This window comes from Pinus tabuliformis, chromosome 1_1, assembly GCF_031772625.1.
Source record: "Pinus tabuliformis cultivar Carrire ecotype Pingquan chromosome 1_1, CPIR1, whole genome shotgun sequence".
In the NCBI taxonomy this organism is placed as follows: Eukaryota; Viridiplantae; Streptophyta; class Pinopsida; order Pinales; family Pinaceae; genus Pinus; species Pinus tabuliformis.
In genome coordinates this window covers 298182477-298199974 of record NC_142297.1, presented here as the reverse complement: position 1 = coordinate 298199974, position 17498 = coordinate 298182477, and positions in this window count along the sequence as shown.

Genomic DNA, 17498 nt, shown 5'->3' with positions numbered 1-17498 from the left:
TGGTGACCAACATACCGGGTCTCTCCTTGGGGCAAGCTGAGGCCACGCCGTTAATCTGTGTGCTATAAATTTTCCTATTATATAATAGAAAATAGAATGGACCTACAAAACTTAAGACAAAAAAAAAAATCATGAATAATATGTTTAAATGATTAACTAATATATACCTAATATGTAACATTCAATGAATTTAACATTTAAATGATTAACTAATATATACCTAATATGTAAAATTCTATGAATTTAATGTTTTTAGATATTAAAAGATGGTTACCTTTTTGTAAATTAAAACATAATTTATTTATTTTTTCTTTTAAATTCAACATTTGATCCCTTAAAAAAATCATTAACCTTCAACCTATAAAGGATGAGAGAGGTTTTGACTTTGCATTTTTTTGCAGTGATGTAATCAAGTTGTAATTGTAATTATGACGTGAATCAAGTTGTAATTGTGTTTTAGAAGAATTTGTATCATTTGTGTGTTGTTTGTATTGATGTACGCATGTAAATGGTTTGCTGTCATCAAAATTGGATGACTTCAAATATTAAAAACATTATGGCCATGGTGGCCTCGCTAACGCATGGTAAAATCAAGGTATTATGAGTTTTCCATGTAGGTTTTAAGAAGTGATGGAAATAATTCAAAATATTCCAGAGGGTTATTGAAAGGAATATCCATGTTCAATTATAGGATTTGTTTGACATGATTCTATTTTTCCTCGGATTTTGTTGTGAAGGGTTTAGTTATAAGATGTTTTTTTACATGAATTTATTTTTCCTAGAATTTTTTTGTGAAGTATTTATGATTTGGTGGAAAAAAATTTAAATGTCATGCTATTTGTAGAGATTTAAAAGGGAAATTTATTTAAGTTTTTCTAGATATTGTTCTTTAAGAAATCCCTTTCTTTTTTCGTGAGAAATTGTAATTATTAAAATGTTTTTTTATGAAGTCTAAAAGAAATAATCAAGAAAATGCTCAAAAACCAAAGGGTTTATTTGGACAAAATTAAGTATTGCTATCTAGAGAGCCACATTTCATGGGATAGATTTTCAATGCCATTTCATTTGTTTAGGATTTTTTTTTTTAATTCACCATTTATACCCCAAGTTGAAAGTTGCAATTACATTGGGAATAAATCACTTTCTATAACAGAGGAGTTGAGTCATTTAGAAGATGGCCTAACGAAATAATTTTCCGATAGATTTATATTAAAAACGGATCTAACATGAGTCAAGAGGGATCCAATTTCTTTAAGTGCAAGTTTTTTTTATCAACCAACATTATTTAAATGCTTTGTATAGTTATTTTAATTTTTTATGTTTTTATATTTTTAATTTTTTTTATTTTTGCCTACATGAGTAAAATTTCAGCTTTGATGAAGAGACAACATTACACATCATACTGGGTTGTAGAATAAGTCTCTCGTCTCAATAAAATTGTTTCAATTATCTGAAAATATAGTTAAACATAAGAGTGGGTTCACTTACAAAATAACACAATAAAATAATATATAAAATTGTTTGAGTTATCTGAAAATATTGTTGAAGTTTAAAATTCAAAATAGACATCTTGCAACTGAATCCAACGATGTTCTTAACTACTATAGAAATCAAATGAAATCCAATACCATATGAGTTGGGTCATTTATGAGTTGGCCCAATTAAATAATATAATATTGTTTGAGTTATTTGAAAATATAGTTAATGTGTATAATGGACGTTTTACAACTAAAATCTAACGAGTTGAATAATAAAAATAGTTTCAGTTATTTGAAAATATAGTTAAAGTGTAAAATTCAAAATAGACATTTTACAGCTCAAATCCAACGATGTTCTTCAATACGAGAGATATCAAATGGCCTTCAATACCATAAAGTTGCGTCACTTATGAGTTTGCTTTATTAAACAAGGGAGGCTGCAAAGCAGCAAGTCCCTGCCGCTTACTGAAGAGAAAGCAGAAGCAATTAAAACAGAAGCAGCTGAATCTGGTGGGACAGAAGCAGATGAATCTGGTCGGAATGAAAGGTTCAGCTGGTGGGAATGAAAGGTACGCCATTCATAGTGTCTATATGATCCACCTGCATAGTCTGAAGTGTAACAGAAGTTGCGCAATAAGAAAATGATCTATTTTGAAGCTCGACTGGTGCAAGATTGGTGTAATTGTCTCTCACCTCATGGTAAGAGGAGGGACATCCACAAGTGCAGAGCTTCACCCATCATCTTTGAAAAGAGATAGCCTATTTATGGATATGGCCTATCTTGAACCTATAGAAGTAGTAAAGCCAAATGAAAAAGCATTTGTCACAAAGTCCTTGCGAGTTGCCAATGAGAATTGACGCTGCTCTCACCAAATCCATGCGACTCAATATTTCTTGAACGCCACACCAATGACATGTTAAATTTCCTCTCCTTCTCTACGTCCGTGCGCTGCAGTTGTTAGTCTTTATCATCATTAAATGTCATGTATTTATCATTCATATTTCAGCAAATGTTTCAAAAAATTATTAAAACATGTTAACTACACCCGGGTGAAGCAAAGTCAAAACATGTAGTCTAAGTTTAAATTGAATAATATTTCAAAAATAGTTAAAACATGTCTCCCACGCATAAAGAAGTTCAAACCAATAAACGACGTTTACACATCTCGAGTGAGAATACCATTTGACCTGTGCACATAGATATACAAAAGACTAAAAATCCTCATTTCAAAATACCCCGAAAATAAATGAATCGTTTGACAATTCAGACCATGTACGATAACACCGTATCATGAACTTAGGTTGGATGACCCTGATTACATTTTCAAAGATAAGGTGTGTTTAGGTTCATGATAAATCGAGGACCATGTAAAAGTGTGGTCCTCGTCATTGCAAATTTTCAAGGCTTTTATGATTGTAAATATTTACGTTGATCTTTTACTTATGAACGGACCCGGACCTGGACGCGATGCGAAAGAGGGGATAAATGGACCCAGACCTAGACGCGACGTGATAGAGGGGTTGATAATATTATGGACCCACGTGCAACTTGCGGTTTTCAGCCAGGCGTGAATCCACGTGGTCAGTGAAAGAACATGAAACATGGGATGCCCATAGAAAACGAAACCTGTAAACATGCGTAAGGAAAATGAAACATGTCACATGAAAATAAAACTTGTCTTCAAGTCTCTGAAGAAGACCAGCACGTGGTAAGAGAAAATTAAAATCCTAAAAACACCAGCTCATGAAAATCGCAACAACAACGCTTGTTTAAGCTTGCCTGCCCTGCAAACTTGTTTAAGCTTGCCTGCCCTGCATTTTTGCGTCTGGATATTCAGGATTTGCCCTTCATCGTACTGGTGCTACTCCATCTGCTACTCATGCATCTCGGGCTCCATATCGAAGGTAGGATTTTTGGTGGCCTGAAACCGAGAGCTGTTGCAGAGAGGGAGCGGAGTTCCCAAGAGCAGAGTGCCCATGGCTCGTAATTCATTTTCAAGCCTGGCCCCTTCTTTTTGCAAGTGCTTCAATAATGCCTTCGGGTGAGTTCAGAATACCGGTAAATTAGGAATTGTACCGGGTCAATTCAGTAAATAATCAAATTGCGCTTAATTGTACCGGATCAATTCTGTAAAAAGTCAATATGCGCTTTACATATGCATTTAATATTATATAAGGTAGAATAGACAAATTTAAACCTGAAATTCTTTATTTTCACATCTTTAACATACTGTACTGTGTTGGACATCAACAGTGAAACAGAAAATCGTAGAAAGGCGGTGAAAGAATGTTTGTCAATCAGTGTCATCACACGAAAAAAAAGAGGGCAGGAGACGCTGATAGTGAAGTTTACGGACCCCATACAATTTTCTTTTTTGCTATTCTTGTCTTGCATGAACAAGTCTTCTTTGGCTGGGCTACTGGAAGGAAATAAGACAGCGGGATGGGACCGGGAGGCTCAAAATCGGCCCGCAGGATTTCAAGATTAGTTGTTTTAGGGTTATTATTATTATTTTTCAATTAAGAATTTAATAAGAAATCGGCCCGCAGGATTTCAAGATTAGTTGTTTTAGGGTTATTATTATTATTTTTCAATTAAGAATTTAATAAGAATTCGGTAAAGATTTTAGGGGAAATTAGTGAATTACTGTAAGGTTTGCAAGATTTTGTTTACTGCTGATTTTTTTTTTAAAATTAAAATGAAAGTTCTGAATGGAATAAATACTCTGACCTTAATGTTGCCGTATTCCAAGAAACTGAATAAAATTTTGCTGTCGTATTAGACAGATCCTGTGGAGTTTGGAGGGTCGCGACTAGCAACTCTGCCCTTTCCTCATATAGGCTCTTCGGACATCTAAGCTTGTTTATTTAATGTGAATCCGGGTTCCGACGTCTTATTTGCATCAAACTTGAAATTGAGGATGAAAGCTAATCGTGCTAATATGCCGCCGGTTACTTCTTGAGGTAAGCTTTATTGTTTTTTTCCGTGAAAATCAAAATGAATTGTCTTAAATTGGTTTTCATTAAAATTTTCATTACAAAGTTGTGAGTTAAAGATTTTGTCAAATGGATTCTTTGTGTAATTCAACGAGATATTTTGGACTAATTAAGATTCTATCAGATGAATTATTGAAGCCATAAATAGTATCAACAATTCATAATATTTTCAGAAACATAGATAATGCTGTTCTTCATCCTTGATGTCTGAAATATTTTTTTTTGACACAAATTGAACCTAATATGATACAGAGTGATGTCGAACGTCAACACTGAAAACAAAAGAGGAAAAGGTAGAAACAGACCTGAGCTCCGTGATAATAGTGCCCAGGGTAAGCAAGCTGCCATTAATATGGCAACCTTCCCTCAATCTAACTCCTCCTAAAAGAGATTGAGATGGAGAAACAGATGCAGATTCTTGTCCACAGAAGTGGTTCCAAGTTCAAGGCAGAAGGTGAATCTAACTCCTTAAAGAGATTGAGATGGAGAAACAGATGCAGATTCTTGTCCGTAGAAGTGGTTCCAAGTTGAAGGCAAAAGAAATTAGAGAGCCGGTTGAAGCATGCGTTGAATCCGCTGGAAGGATTCTGCTAGGCCAGGGCAGAGACAACATAAGTAGACGCAGGGGTGACAGAAGCTATTGCAATTTCTCTAAAGCCACAAGCGGGCACACAACTGTTTGCCAGATTGAAGCGAGCAGAACAACCGCATTTACCAGGTGACGGAGAAGGTGAAACAAACGGAGGCCAGCAAAGGGAGATCAGGTTTATAACACGGAAGACCACCGCAAGAACTAAGGCAGGCCAGCCGAAAGGGGAAACAAGAAAGGGAGGCCAGCGAAACATGACACCTCCCCATGCATGGACACCTGTAGCACCTGCATGCACACCTGCCAATATGCTTAGACCTGCTTGGTATATACCAAGGTGTCCGTGGATGCTGAGATAACATTTAATGTTGTCCAGTAATGCTAACATTAGTTTAGGTTGCAGGGACTGACAATTTGAAAATATCAGAAAAATAAAAATATAACCTAATGTTTTCGCTTCGGTTTTTGACGTCTAGCTTCGGTTTTTTGGAAAGAGGCCAAATAAGATAAAAATCAACATCCCTCTCAAAACTTTGTTTAACTTTGTTTGAGCGGGAATAAAACTTTGATTATTGCTGATGACCGGAGAATAAAAGCAGGTCAACTAATGCTATATCCTTCGGGACTGATTACTATAGTCCATGCCCGGAGGGCAGGGACTAATAATATGAAATTGGTCATTTGAAACTATAATTAATGTGTATAATTCAAAATGGACCTTTTACAACTAGAATCCAACGATATTCTTCAATGCATATGAATTGTTGTTAACAACCTCAATTGCATGAAAGATTGATTCTAAAGAATTGGCACTTAAGGCTGTAGAAGGCATAGAACGAGGCAAGTTCCGGAAAACTGACTTGATCCGCAATCAAATTCTCAAGAGAATACCGACCGTAATAATGGATGTAAGGTTGAGGTTCATCAAATGCGATATACTCTTCTTCAAGTAACTAGGCTTCCAAGTCAAACATTACATAAATAATAGTTCATACTTAATAACTATAATTTTGTGACGACATTGCAAATTTTTTTAGTCTGGATTTTTATGCGATTATTAACTTTAGCATGAGTGATAATGATTTTCGAGGAGGAATCATTTACGATGTCAAATATATACACCTTTCCAAGGATAATTTATTATATGAGAAATCAGAAAATTTGATCGCTTATGAAAATTTCGATATTTTGAAATTATATTCAAATCACGTCAGCTATGCCTTTCTATAAAATTTAATATTTACAAACAGATTCACGTCCTTTATTTGTTTTTCAAATCGTTGACTGGTCTAATACCAGCCGTGGTGCCAAGCAGGGTCAGACATGCATATTATTCCCCCGGGAAAGAAAATGACTAAATTGAGAGAATTAAGTAAATTTAAGCTTATCTTAGCTGGGAAGCTTCCACATGCATTGGCGAGAGAAGTGCCTGCATCCATATGCATGCCAACCCATTTATATGCAATGGCAACTCAAGGGCCTGCAGAAATAAAACCTTCTCCGAATGATAACGAATTTGGTCATTGAGGCATTTGCCTTCTTGGGAGATTACCCCCTCACTTGAGAACCTCAAAAATTTGCGAATTACGACTGACAACATAAAAATTGAGAGATTTAATCAAATATAGGTTGTCTTAATAAGTTAGGAAGTTTCGATATGCCAGGGAAACTCAAGCACGAATAGAATTTGATTAGTCTCATTTATATATATATATTTATTTATTTATTTGAAAATTTAATTTTTATTTGTTTGAGTTGTGATTTTTGTGACTTTTTATGTAAAAGAGTATGTTTTTATTCTTTACTAGATATTAAGTAGATTGGTATTTCTTTGAAATATTTTCTCAACTAAGTTATTGTGTTGTGTGTTCAAATTACGTTACCTACCTTCAAAACATTTCATGTATATATATATAATATTATTTAATCAATAAATTATATATATAATATTATTTAATCAATAAATTATGTGTGTAATATAAAATTTTATATTAGTATCAGAGTTCGTAAGGGCCTAGGCCTTGGCCCTTGGTGGGTTGAGGAAAAAAGAGAATATATTTATATTTTGTTTTGGTTTTTAGTTCGTCCATCGAGCACTGTGAGATTCGAGGGAGTGTGATGTTTTCTGATAGAAAAGTTGTTGGCCGAATACTCTTGCTGCGTGTGCGCTGATATGGAGAGAGTTATCCTGCAAGTTGTTGCATGAATCTAAGAAGCGAAAGGAGGAGGATGCACCTGTTGCACAGTCGATCGGTGACTTAAATTTCACGAACGATACTCTTCCTTTCGAGATAGTTAATCAGCTAAGAAAAATTACAGTTCGCATGGTACAGAGTGCTGCCAAGTTTATTGTATGATCAGCAAAATGTCTTTGGAAGAAAGCATGGTGATCAGTGGATTAGGCTTGGATTTGAGAAGATGAGTATTGAGGGGGTACAAAAGATTCAATGAAAGCTTATAGAGGTCGAGATCTCGAAATGAATGCAGAATTTATAAGTGTCAGTGAATTTCTTCATGTCCAGTGAACGAATACTCTGTGATAGAGTCTTTGTCGATCTTCCTTCAGTTTCACAGACCTGCTTGAGGAACTCGCGAAAGGGGTTATGATCCAATTCCTCAATTTCGGTGAACTAGCTGCAATTAGTTGGCAGTCTTCTCTTTGGATATGACACGAGTGATATACGAGGATTTTTTGCATATTTTAGATGATTTCGATGCTCATTCTTGAAGGACACAATAGTGAGTGAGACCATTGCAACCGCTATAATTGGAGCGACAGTGGGAAGATTCATCAACGATTATTATGGATGGCGACCAGTGATTCTTGGAGCCGAGGCGGTGTTCGCTGGAGGCGCAGTTGTCAGGGTTGTTTCACCAAATCCGGGCGTTCTCATTTTAGGTCGTGTACTCTTCGGTTTACGCGTAGGAGCGTTGATTGTTGCCACATGGATAACATATCAGGGTAGCTCCATCGAGCAGTGACTGGAATCTGGACACAACGCATGCCCGGTTCCAGGGCAAACGCTCCGAGAATTCCTATGCAGGGAAGAAATGGACTCTCTGGGCCCTAGGCGATCAAATCTCGAGGGAGAGCGACATTTCGTCTTAGAGAATTTCGGCAATACCTTCTACTGTAATATTGTTTTTCAGCGTCTGTTTCTGCCTTCATTTGGTTTCTTTACTTGTTAGCCCATCTAGCTATACAACATTAGAGCCGCATATTGTTCAAGTGAGCGGAGAGCAAACTGTGGTGTTATTTTTTTTTTCCTTCAGATGGTTGTCTAATGTCATCTTTCGGAAAAGATAGCGAAATTAGAAGTTTGGTTAATCTTAAAGTTTATGTCTTGGAATCATGGATAAAATTATATTGAGTCTACTGAATTTAATTTAGGTAAAGTTATTTTGTTAGAATTCATGACTCTAATAAATGACAAGTTAAGCAAGGAGTTCGAAGATTTAATTGTCAAAGACAAAGATGTCCACGATGTGAACAATTTCAAAAGATGAGGTAAAGGAGCAGCAACATCGATTATGATGGACAACTAAGTTAAAGTTTGTGGAAGTTTGTGGAATAGACTCATGATGATGGTGCATTATGTGTCATATATATTTATTAGTAAGCAAACCTAGGTTGTTTTGTGGTGGTCTTTTTTAATGTTTGTACATGATAAAACCAAGAGTTGGAGTGTGTAATATAAGCCTCATGAGGCATATGTACCCCCATAAAGTTCATGTTAATCTTAAAACTACTTTGTGATTGCAGGTTTGTGGTAAGACAGAGACAACTTTGCATTGTGGGTTTGTTGTAAGCGAGAAACCATGTGTGTGGGTGAAGTGGACAGGGATTCTTGTAGGCATGGTTTAGGGTGAGCTGAAAAAGCCTTGGGCATCATTTAGGGTGAGCCGATAAAACCTTAGGCATGGTTTAGGGTGAGCCGAGAAAACCATGGGCATGGTTGAGGGTAAGTCCACAAAACCCAGAGCATGGTTATGGGTAATCCGATAAAATCTACGATGATGATGATGGAGGGGGATTTGCAGGTACAAGTACATGTATGTGGATATAATGGTTGACAAAACCATGTATGCGAAGGGCATATGTATGTGGATATAATGGTTGACAAAACCATGTATGCGAAGGGCATCCTAGTAGACTGGGGCTTGCATCAGTGGGGCACCCATGCATTCTGGTTGATGGTTGGTTGCTCCTTTATATGGAGGATGACGTATTCTTTTGTCATGTTTGGCCACACCTAGGCTTTGCATATTGATTGAGACAAGTAGTCATTAAGGGGGCGACTTGGAAATTTAATTCCTACTTGTCTCAATTGTGACTCTTTCTATATAAAGGAGTCTCTTCCTATTCCTTAGTAGTGGTTAAGATCTAAATGTTTCCTAGATTGCCCTGTGGTTAAGATATTCTCTCAACTATGTGATTGTGTATCCAAGTTAGTTTACCTATATTGAGACAACCCTTCATGTGTATATGTACTATTATTTGATCAATAAATTATGTATGTATTATCAAATTTTATCTGTTTTAACTTGTTACAATTTAATAATGAAAAACTAATGAGATATCAAAGACATGTTTTTACTATGAAATCCTCGTCACATTTACCCAAACTCAAACAAGTATAATATACATCATAATAATTACCTTCTATAAAAAATAGATTATATATATATATATATATATATATATATATATATTAAATATATAAATAAATTCAAAATTAAAACATTTGTAAAGAGATTTTAATATCACATTTATATTGAAGTAAAAGATTTAAAATAACTTGTTCTTTCCTATCAGATGAATATTGTTAAAATTAAGTTTACTGCTTGTGATTATTTAATAAGATAAATTTAAAATTGAATGAACTGAAAACTACTCGAAATTACAATTTATTAAATTTTAATAACTTGGCGATAATACTGAACTATTTTAGTATAAAAATGGAATGTCCACTCTATAATAGAAATAAGATTACCTCAAAAACTAAATATTGAAAACAAACTTTGAAATTTATGATATATTTTTAAGAAAATATAACAATACTATGTGTACTCAATGACAGCGCTTTGCTATAATTACTATTAAAGATGGATACGATAATATAAAAAAAATTCTTTGAAACCATGAATGTTGGGTTCTATTTCTAAGTCTAATCTAATGTGTTATGTAAATGATACTAAAAATATTATACAAATATTTAAAAAATAAAAACAAAAAAAACTATACTTTTATTTCGAAGTGGAATCTAAATGTGTTATACAAATAATATAAAAAATTATACTAATAAAAAATAAATCTACCATAGTCATACTTTTGTATATTTAAAAAATAAAAATAAAAAACTATACTTTTATTTAGAAGTGGAATCTAAATGTGTTATACAAATAATATAAAAAATTATACTAATAAAAAATAAATCTACCATAATAAAAAATAAATCTACCATAGTCATACTTTTGTATTTAGATATTAACCAAAAACACTCAAATAATTATAAATATACAAAATATTAACAAAACCTAACATAGTCATAACTCAACTCTCGACACCCATTATGATAGCGTGAAGCATGCGCCCTGAATGTTGTGTTTTCTAACATATTTATATTAAAATATGCAAATAAATAAATTCAGTGTTAGTCCGGCTGGCAGAGAAGAAATGAAATCATAGAAGTGGAAGCTGAATTCGTCATTATATCGGTTAAAGCATCCATTATAAGTGCAGTACGAATAATAGCTCTCCATTGTTATTGAGTAGAAATGGTATTGCAGTACCGAATCTTTAGGGATTACGTAACCATTGATTAATGGTGTTAGTTTTAATTAATTTTTGAGATACTTAGTAATAATATTTTTTATATTTTTATATTTTATAAATAATTTTTTATTTGATAATTAAATTTAAAATTTTATAAAATTTGTTATGCCTTAAACGACCACCAATAATAAAAAATATTCAAAAATTTAAAAATTATTTTTTAGTTTTCCAAATATTTAATTTAATATTACGAACTTTAAAAACTTTTTGAAAATTTTGATAGATCAAATATTTTCACCAAAAATTGATTACAATAATTCAAAATCCCATTTCAATAATTCAAAACCTTTATATGTGTATGTTTCAACCTATTTGAATATGACAGTTTCATTTAATAGGGAAAATCTGACGAGCATTATTAAAGGCATGAGTATGATCCTGCCAATAATTTTAATATTTATTTTCAACCTAACTCAATTAAGTAATTTTTATTAGTTTAGGTAAGATAGTTTTAATTTGAAAACAAAGATGATTTATGAGGTAGATTAATTAATATGTATAATTAATATTTTTTTATCTATTTTTAAATATGTTGTTAATTTATTTATTTATTTGTTTTTTTTTAATTAATTTTATGAGATTTGTAAAATTTCTCTATTTAAATTTTATAATTGAAAATATTACACTACAATTTAATGAATTAAAATTAATATTTAAGCATTTCGTTTATTGGAATTGGGCACTTTAATTATTTTATTAATTAAAAAAATTGATTCTACTGTTTAAATTTAAAGATGCAAGTATATTCTCGTTGTTGCCACAATATCAATGGATTGAATTTACACCACTAATTTCCTTGCATATTTAAATGGTATGATTAAACCTTGTTTAAATTATTTTTTTACAAAGCTTCATTAAAAATTTACCATGTCATTTGTTAATTACACCTATGAGGATTAACCATAATGGGAAGACTACAAAATGTAACACACACCTTACACATACGCTTCTCATAGTAGTGGAAATGCATATTTCCGAATAAGATGATCATCTGTTTCAAACCATTGGTAACGTGTGCCTAATTCCAAATAACATGTGTCGATAGTTTCATTAACTTGTCCATCAATTTCACCCCTTCATACTCTTAATAATAACTATAAAAAACAGATGTTTGTAGTTTCATTAACTTGTCCATTAATTTCACCCTTTCATCCTCTTAATAATAACTCCACCACTCCATCTAATATTGTAATGTGGAGGAGTAAGAGCAACTTGAGCGTTTCAAATTGTGATTAAATATTTATTGTACATGTTATTAATAACCATTCCATCTATGATAAGAAAAGTAGTGCTCTGTCGATGCATGCATTTCTTAGTGCTTGGATTGTTGGAATTATTGAAGAATTACTGGAATGATTGCTGGAAAGATTTGAAAGGGCTTCTTTGGGCTTCTATCTGCTAAGAAAGGTGCACAATCTTTCATAGCCTTCCTTTTCTCGACCTAGTGTTTTTTCAAGGCTTACCTAGATTTGGAAGATTACTACTCTAGATATTAAAATGTTTTCAATGGCCACTGTTATATAGATTTGGAAGATTACTACTATATATATTAATATTGTCATCAATGGCCACTGTTACCTAGATTTGTCATTTAAAAGACCAACAACAGACTACTGTGGAATGGCTTTGTTCATTTGTAGTGACTTCATGTTGAAATTAAATGTATATTATAAATGAAAGGAATAGGTACATGATGCTAATCATCATTATATAATCCAGAAGTTGCATCTCTTGAAATACCTCAGTGATTACAAATCTGGATGATTATTTCCTCAAGAATATGTGTCAATACTTTTCTCACCATATTGGTCATTGCATTTATGCGAGGGTCTAACATATTTGTAGCATCTTGCATACCAATGTTTTCTGGAGCCTGCCCTAGCCCGACATTCCTAAAGCCTAACCCACCTGCTTTTGGCCTAGCAGAGAATGATCCTGTCATTAAGCTTCCCTCGAGGGACCCATAGGCCAAAGTCTCCAAGCATTTTCTCATGATGATGTGCTATGTACATAAGTTCCATCAACACCTGCAAGTTGCCTCTCATTTAAACTCTGCCAAATCCCATTAATCTGATTCCTATGGATGGACCTGCACCATATAGCCCTACATTTGGCTGTGAAGTTGTTGCAGATAAAGGGGTTTGTTCCAATTTATATAAAATAATATAAGCATTGAATCTAGATTGCAATGATTTGATTCAGTATGGAATTTTTTTTGCAATTTCTCCCCGTATGGATTCTGTTGATGAGATTCCACCATTGGATATGGAGATGGATTCTTAGGATATTAGTATTATTAGGAGTTCCTATAAATATTTGTTGAAAATAGCAACAAGAAATAATAAAAATAGAATCTAGAATATTCCAATTTTAATTTTTTATTGAATTAAAATTGTGAATTAAAATCTAATTTATTCTCACCAGCTACTTGTAAATAATTAATTAATTCATTATGGATTAATTAGTTGGAGAAATTCAAGTTAAAAGTCTTTCTGAAGTCATGCAAGATTTATCCCTTAAATTAAGGGGATTCTCCCTTAATTAAGGAGGTAAGATTGAGTTATATTTGAGTTGTAATTAGTTAGCTTAGTTTACTGAGTTAAGTCCAGTTAAATTAGTTTGAAACTATTTGAGGAACTAATTGTGAGTTATCAGTCAGTTGATGCATGCATGCACTCAACCAGTGTACTCCAGATAACTGAAGATTCCCTCATCAGAAACTCACGCATGTCTATTCTGAGAAAGACCCAGTTGAGCTAATTGTCAAGGACAATGTACTATCACTTGCATGTGTTTTCCTATAAAGAAAACTCATGCATGTAGTCAAGGTAAGGTTCCTTGAGGATTGCGCAGTTCATAGAGGGTGTGAGATCAATGTGAGAGATCAGTTTTCCACTTGGAGAAGATCATCCAAGAGGAACAACGCAAGGGAATAGGAGCTTGGAGGGTAGAGGAGAAGGCTTGTGAGAAGCTTTGGTTTCTTGGGAGCATCCAGGAGGATTGTACTGAGAGTTGGCTAGTTGTGAGAGCTAAGGCTTTATATAATCTCTATGTATTTCCACCTTGTATGATAATATAGATTGTGGGGTTTTTAGTTGAGGTTTTCCCCAAAGTATTTTCATGTGTATTGTGATTTTTTCTTCTTTTGGTTACATTGGTCAACTCTGATTCAACTCGATCTTTAAGCTTCTGCAAAAAAAAATTGATAGTAGAAGTAGGTTTTAGGATTTTGCTTTGGTATATTGCATTATCGGGTTAATCTACAGTAATATTTTCTACATAGTCTTAGAGTGAGATTTGTAGAGAATTTGCAGAATTTTTATAATATTTCCAGTTTATATACTCTCTATGGTTGTGGAAAATATTTCCATTTTCGTCTTTATGCATACTATGGGTCTTTGTGGTAAATACTTTAAAATTATGCTTGTATCGGTCTTTATGATATAAAATATTTCAAATTGTTTCCCCTAAATTTTTCTTAATTACATGTAAATGTGTCTCAATGTTATGCATTTTTCTTTGTTTGTATAATTATAATTGCTACGAGCTATGTTATACATGTTATTTGTATTGGTTTTTGTCAGTGATTCTCAAACGATTTTATATCTTTATGTTCATTTGAATATTTGCACTTATATTTTGATAGTATATAGTTCCAAATTTTTAGATATACTTCCAAGTCATATCATTCGTAGAGTATTGTGTCCCAATATTATGGGTTTTTTTTTGTTCTAATATGATACATGGAAATTTAGACATTTTTTTTTAAGCCATTTGGAAAAATTCATTTATGTTTTTAGCCATTTTGAAAAATTCATTTTTGTTTTTAGCCATTTGCAAAAAAACTTATACATTTTGATAAGATTATATGGTTGGAAAAAATAACATATACATTTTTTATGTTTTTTTACAATTTCCAAAAAAAAAATTGTGCCTTTTTCATTCTTTTTTGTTTTTTTATATTAGATATTTGTTATGTTCCATGTTTATGATTCCATAACAAATATCTTATTATTCATTGTAGACATGTCATCTGAAGGCACAAGAAAGCGTACAAGAAAATGAAATTTGTCACCAAAATCACGTGAGAGGTCTAATGAAAGTCATCGTTTATGGTATGAACAAAATAAGGATGCCATAAATGAGCATAGGAGAGCTACATATCATAGAAGAACGAGTGAAGCCACTCTTTAAAATGATTTTCTAATTCCTCGTAAATATCGTACCATGGATGATATAATGGAAAGAACATGTCCTGTTGATAGTTCATTATCAGAATATGCTCCTTGTCAGCATAATCTTGTTGTTCGACGCTCTCCTAAAAATGTTCATAACATTGGGGAAATATCTTGCAATTAGGAAGAACATCATATATCGATAACGTTGATGAAATGTCCACCCTAACCCTTCTGTGTGTCCAATTGAATGTTTTGATGGCCAAAGGTTGCAAAACATCCATGATGGAGGTAATGATGACATTGTGTGTGATAATTTGGATGATAGTTTAATTGGCCATTTGTTTGATAATTTGGAGCCAGTTGCTTGAAACATCGAATCTTCCAATCCTGCTTCTGGGAGTAATGTGGTCCCACGAAGAGAATTAGTCATCCCTAATAGCATTTTGCATGGAACAATGGAGGTAACACAATGATATTTTGATTTTTCCTGCAATAGGGGTTGGTTTATTACATTCCTCTATTTACAAAGTTTTGTTTACTAAACTTATAAGTTATTGTATTCTCTTGGAATAAGATACACCTCGTTTTGATAGAGCTCTAGAAATCAATTGCCAAAATGTTCCATCTACTAATTTGAGAAGTGAAGATGAAGCATGTCATAACCTTCTTGTGCATTCTCTTTGACGATCAAATTGCGAGACTAATGTAAATTTTCAATGTTTTTTATTTTCTTTTCATTTTTTTAATTTCTAGTTGGTTGGACATTGAATTTTATGGTGTATTTTATTTTGTTTGAACTTGAAACAACTCATTTCAGTAGAGGCATACAAATTAACTTCATATATGTTCCATCTACTAATGTTAGAAGTGAAGAGGAACCATGTCATAGTGTTCATCCACATTGCCAAACAAATGTAAATATTCATTGCATTTGACATTTTTCTCATTTTTTCATTTACAGTTGGTTGGACATTGTATTTTGTAACCTTTTATGGAGAAACCATGGTTTCATCTCATTAGGTTGGAGAATTGGAATCCAAAACATAAAATTGTAAAACTAATGTAGATGTTCAATGTATTTGATTTCTTTTCCATTTTTGAATTTTTCTTTGTTTTTACATTTAGTTTTATAACATATTTTATTTTTTTGAAACAGGAAACAACTCATTTGAATAAAGGCATAGAAACTAAATCCCAAAATTTTCCAGCCATTGATGTTAGAAGCCAAGAGAAACCATCTCATAATCCTCATCCACATCAAGAGACAACTGTAAATTTTGAATGCATTTGATTCTTTTTCATTTTTTTCATTTATAATTAGTTGGAAATTAAATTTTAAAGTCTTTTATGACAAAGAGACCTTTACATCCTCTCAGGTAAGAAAAATGCAAAACATAAATTTGGAAAGACCTTCTCATAGATCTATTCCACATGCTTCAAATTTGCAAAGGAAATCTCATGTTCCTAAAGATTAAGTACATGTTAGAAGAAATTTTACTCTTCCAAATGGTTTTCAACATGGTTCAGCCAATAGAGATCATATTCATTTTGATGAAAATGTGATTGGAGTGCATAAAATATTTTGAGAAAAGATAAATAACTTGTCAGTTGTCCAAATGTGCCACATTTTGCAAGAATCATATCCCAGAATCCAAGTTGTGAGACATTCTGAAGGACCTATTTGCAGATGATGTAAGAGTGAAAGAAGAGCCCATCATTTTTGTTGATATAATAACATGGATCCTGGTGAGCAATGCCATATATTAAGTTTCCTACTCAAGTTGCAAAAATTCTAATAGCACGTGTGAATCCTATTTTGCAAGTGACACATGCTTGAGGTGGGCAATATAAATATAGTGGTCATACAATTAGCTTTCCTCAATATATTTCTACAATTGTACAAATTCTTCCCCGACATGTTGAAGATATTGAATTTATAATTGTGAGGAGACATGCCACTTAGTCTAAATATTATGAATGTTATGTCAAAATATCTTGAGTGATGGCTGCATTGCTTTTTAAAATCCAACATGATCAATATTATCGAGATGTTGTAATTGACTATGATTCAGTGAATGCTCTACCCAAAAGATCAACAAATGTCCCCTCCAAGTTTAAATTTGTTCATTCTGATATTGAAGAATTTGAGATCAATGAAACTAATAATGAGGGTTTCCTGCTGAGCATTTTCCCTCTCATCCTTCTTTTTTTGTTGCTCGCCTACCAAATGAATGAAGAGAAGTGGAAGAAATTAGAGCATTTCTTGATAATGTTGATTCTTCACATGTTCAAGACATGGATTGGCCCAATATTGGAACCTCTCTAGTGAATGAATATAATACAGATGGGTTATTAGATATGGCATCCCAACATTGTTCCCCACTGGTGATGCTGAATGGTTGCAAGCACAGATTTGTAAT